The sequence below is a fragment of the Scylla paramamosain genome, chromosome 43, assembly GCF_035594125.1.
Source record: "Scylla paramamosain isolate STU-SP2022 chromosome 43, ASM3559412v1, whole genome shotgun sequence".
Taxonomy (NCBI): Eukaryota; Metazoa; Arthropoda; class Malacostraca; order Decapoda; family Portunidae; genus Scylla; species Scylla paramamosain.
The window spans coordinates 10,597,284-10,602,283 of record NC_087193.1 but is presented as its reverse complement, the minus strand read 5'-3'; positions in this window follow the sequence as shown (position 1 = coordinate 10,602,283).

Here is a 5,000-nt window from a genome sequence, read left to right as displayed (position 1 = left end):
AGAGTACGTGATGATGGTGGTGTGGGCTTGGGTGTGATGTTGGTGTTGGTGGTAGTGGTGGTGGTGGTGACTGGTAGAAGAACAGATGTTGGTTGTGGTGGTGGTGACTGGTGAGGATGCGGTGGTTGTTGTTGTTGTTGTTGTTGTTGTTGTGATGATATTTCTGTGCGCATATTAGTTACTGTGTCACTTGAAAACGTCTCTCTCTCTCTCTCTCTCTCTCTCTCTCTCTCTCTCTCTCTCTCTCTCTCTCTCTCTCTCTCTCTGCATCACTTTCCGGCGATAGATATTGGAACACGAGTAGATAATGGGATCATTGAAATCCTGTCTTCCCTACGTGACGGAGGAAGGGCGTGGAGGGATGAGGGAGGGGTGGAGGGAAGGAGGGAGGAAGGGGGGAGTGTTGCGAGGGAGGAAGGAGGGTTGGGAGAGTGAGGGAAGAAAGGGGTGAGTTTTTAGTTTCTCTCTCTCTCTCTCTCTCTCTCTCTCTCTCTCTCTCAGTAGCTGTCCTTTCTAAATTCTCTCCTTCACGCCTGTCTCCCTCACTCAACCAGTAACTGCCGCCCCTCCTCTCCTTTCCTCCCCTTCCTTCCCTTCTTTCACCATCCCTACCTGCCCTCCCTCCCTCCCTCCCTCCCTCACACGTGCCCATCAGTCACATTACCTTTATTGAATAGAGGAAAGGGATAATCTTTTGACCTCTTTCCAGTTTTACCTGACATGACCTCTCCACTCCTCCTCCTCCATTCCTCCATTTCTTCCCCTTCTTCCTTTTATTTACTTTCGTTTTCTGTTATTTTTTCATAAGGTTTTCTTCCTGTCTTTTGTTTATTTTCTTCCTCTTCGCCTTCCTGTTCGTTATTTGAATGTGTTTTGAGTCAGTCAGTCAGTTAGTCAGTCAGTCAGTCAGTCAATCAGTCAGTCAGTCAATCAGTCAATCAGTCAGTCAGTTAATCAGTCAGTTAGTCAGTCAGTTAATCAGTCAATCAGTCAGTCAGTTAATCAGTCAGTCAGTCAGTCAGTCAGTCAGTCAGTCAGTCAGTCAGTCAGTTAATCAGTCAGTCAGTCAGTCTTCATTTGGTATTTTTCATCCTTTTATTGTTTTTTTATTTCTTTTTTTTCGTATTAATAATTTTGTCTTCATTATTATTTTCTTCTTTTTACTTCTTGTTCTTTTTTTTTTTTGTTTTTATTTTTCTTGTTCTTCTTGTTCTTGTTCTTGTTGTTGGCCTTGTTCTTCCTGTTATTCTTGTTCTTCTTTTCTTCGTTTTCTTCTCTTCCTCCTTAATCTTTCTCTTCTTCCTCCTCTTTTTTTTTTCCTTCTTCATGTTCTTTTCTTTCTTACTTTAGCATCTCTTTACCCTTCATTATCTCTCTCTCTCTCTCTCTCTCTCTCTCTCTCTCTCTCTCTCTCTCTCTCTCTCTCTCTCTCTCTCTCTCTCTCTCTCCACAGCCCACAACTCCGACAAAGCCCACCCAAGCAAGTAATTTATCGGTGTTACCAACCAGTGGAGCGTTTTCTGTGTGACGCCTTTACCAAGAGTTTCCCACTTTCTTTTTGGCGCCTTTGACTCCCATTTTCTGTTCGGTGTCAATAGCAGGGGGAGACTTAATTAAAAGTGCATTGATCAGAGGTGGTCAGGTGAAGAAGATTTGTACCTTAGAGAGAGAGGAGAGAGAGAGAGAGGAGAGAGAGAGAGAGAGAGAGAGAGAGAGAGAGAGAGAGAGAGGAGAGAGAGAGAGAGCAAATATTGGTAGTAGGTCATTCCGGTGTTTAGGGATCAAACGTGCTTGGACTAGAAGGATTCTCTCTCTCTCTCTCTCTCTCTCTCTCTCTCTCTCTCCTCTCTCTCTCTCTCTCTCTCTCTCTCTCTCTCTCCTCTCTCTCTCTCTTTTCGTTCCTCATTTTTCACACTCGCATCCATCATTCATTATTACCTTATTATCATTTCTTTACCCTCCTCCTCCTCCTCCTCCTCCTCCTCCTCCTCCTCCTCCTCCTCCTCCTCCTCCTTCTGCAGATCCTCCTTCACATCCTTTTCCTTCTCCTCTTGTCCTTCATATTCTCCGCTTTTTTTTTTTTCTCTCTCTCTCTCTCTCTCTCTCTCTCTCTCTCTTTTTCTCTCTCTCTCTCTCTCTCTCCTTTTTTTCCCGCCTACAACTCCCTCCCCCCGGTTTGGTTTCTCAATTAGTATTTTTTATGGGCATTTTTCTTCGCTTTTCACCGCCAACCTTCTTTTTCCAGTGAGGTCTTAACGACGGTCGAGACTGTTTGTGAAAATATACGTGTAGGATGATGAGGGTTTAATGATAGGCGGAGTAGGAGTAGGAGGAGGAGGAGGAGGAGGAGGAGGAGGTGGTGGAAGAGAAGAAGGAGTGGTTGCAAGAAGAGTAAGAGAAGGGAGAGTAAGAATGGAATGAATAAGAGGAGGATTCAGGAAAGAAGAAGGATGAAGAGGAAGAGAGGAGGAATTGGTAAGGGAAGGTCATGGAAAATGGGTGATAAAAATAGGGTATAGGAAAGACGGAGAGAAAAGGAGGAAGAGGAGGAGAAGGAAGAGAAGGACAGATACGAGGTTGTAGAAAATGATGAAAAATTGGAAAAAAATGAAGAAAAGAAGGAGGATGGTGAGGAAAGTGATAAAGATGATGGGAAGAAAAGAAAGAAAAAAGAAAAAGAAAAGAAGAAAACGAGGATTAGAAAGATGAAAATAAAATAAGAAATAGCATCAGAAGAAGAAGAAGAAGAAGAAGAAGAAGAAGAAGAAGAAGAAGAAGAAGAAGAAGAAGAAGGAGAAAGATAAAAGTAACAAAAATAGAGAGCAGAGGAAGAGGCGGAATACAAATGAACACAAAGAAAGTCCAAACAGCAAATGACTTGAGGACCTTAAAAGACTGTTTAAGTAACTATTCTACATTAAAACTAGTAGTGAGAGAGGCATGCTAGTATAGAAGAAGGAGGAGGAGAAGGAGGAAGAAGAAGAGGAAGAGGAGAATAAGGGAAAACCATGAAAACTAAGAAAAAGAAGAAGAAGAACTGATATTTTGTCAGAGTATATATTTATGTTAATAGTGGATGGCTGACTGTGTGTGTGTGTGTGTGTGTGTGTGTGTGTGTGTGTGTGTGTGTGTGTGTGTGTGTGTGTGTGTGTGTGTGTGCGCCGTTGCTGCCACTACGATAACATAGACTAGAGCAACAATACAGACGCGGGAGTTGAGTTCAGTTCATCAGTAAAATAATTCTAATCTTTCCTCAGGTACAGTCATGTGTCTTGTTTGTGTTATCGTGGTGGTGGTGGTGGTGGTGGTGATGGTGGTGGTGGTGGTGGTGGTGGTGGTGGTGGTGGTGGTATCTGTATCATCCCTGTGTGTGTGTGTGTGTGTGTGTGTGTGTGTGTGTGTGTGTGTGTGTGTGTAATCTGGATGAGAAATTAAAGAAAATGAAAAATGAAGGTAGTTTTTAATAAGTACTTGGAAATTGTTGTTGTTGTTGTTGTTATTGTTGTTGTTGTTGATAGTTTACTTCATGGACAGAGAGAGAGAGAGAGAGAGAGAGAGAGAGAGAGAGAGAGAGAGAGAGAGAGAGAGAGAGAGAGAGAGAGAGAGAATTTGCATGAGAAAAGCACCGCGGTAAGCATATTTGGCGCCCCTCATCTTCCTCCTCCTCCTCCTCCTCCTCCTCCTCCTCCTCATCTCCTTTCCCTCTCCTTTTGTCTCCCTTCTCCGCCTCTCCCTCTTACTATCCTTCGTGCAGTTCCACTTCTATTCTTCCTTTGCTATTTCTCTCCTTCGAAACAGGAAACATGGAAAAGAAGAAAGACAAGCAGAGGAAAAGCAGCGAAAATATCACAACTACATTTTCCGGTGTGGAGAGAGAGAGAGAGAGAGAGAGAGAGAGAGAGAGAGAGAGAGAGAGAGAGAGAGAGGGGTTCATTTGATATTTAAAGTTTCTGTTTATAAAGATAGTATGCATTTTATTGTGTGTGTGTGTGTGTGTGTGTGTGTGTGTGTGTGTGTGTGTGTGTGTGTGTGTGTGTGTGTGTGTGTGTGTGCTTTCAAGTGGATATGAAGGAAAAAGTAACAGTAATGATAACAAATATTAGAAAAATGAATAGGAAAACAGTTCAACAACAACAACAACAACAACAACAACAACATCAACAACAACAACAACAACAACATCAACAACAACAACAACAACAACAACAACAACGAGACAAGAACACTAACTAATGGAAGAAAAGACCATATTAAAGTAAAGTGAGAGAGAGAGAGAGAGAGAGAGAGAGAGAGAGAGAGAGAGAGAGAGAGAGAGAGAGAGAGAGAGAGAGAGAGAGAGAGAGAGAGAGAGAGAGAGAGAAAGAACAAAGACAGACGAAATAATAAAAAAAAAAAACATAGGTCTACATAAAATCTTAAATTGTGGAAGTGCAGGAGTAAGAAGAAGAGGAATACAAAGGAATACAAAGGAAAGAACAGACAGCAACAGCCCTACTGGGCCTAACGAGGCTGTCTGTGTGTCTATTCTACCACTACCACTACAGATTCTAAGAGTTAGAGGATGGAGGACACTAGAGATCAAGGAAGGAAAAACAGGAGAGTATAGGGAGGAGGAAAGGCTAAGATGTGATAGGAAAGGATGAAAGAGAAATTATACTATTCACTACACTAACTAACTAAAAAAAACATTTTATGTAGGCGCAAAGTACGTTATATGAGGGGTTGCTGCGAGGTGATTGTCCAACCTTTGTTTAAAAGTTTCTATTGTGTTACTATCGACAATATGTGCTGGGAGAGAGTTCCAGACATTTACAATTCTATTAAAGAAATAATACTTAGCCTCGTCTGATCTGAAACGCTTACCTATAATCTTGTAGCCATTATTTCGAGTGGTGTTGGAACTGTCAATGATGAGATAGTTGTTTACATTTACGTTATCAAAGCCCCGACACATCTTAAACAATTCAATTAAGTCACCTCGCATTCGCCGTTTCTCTAAA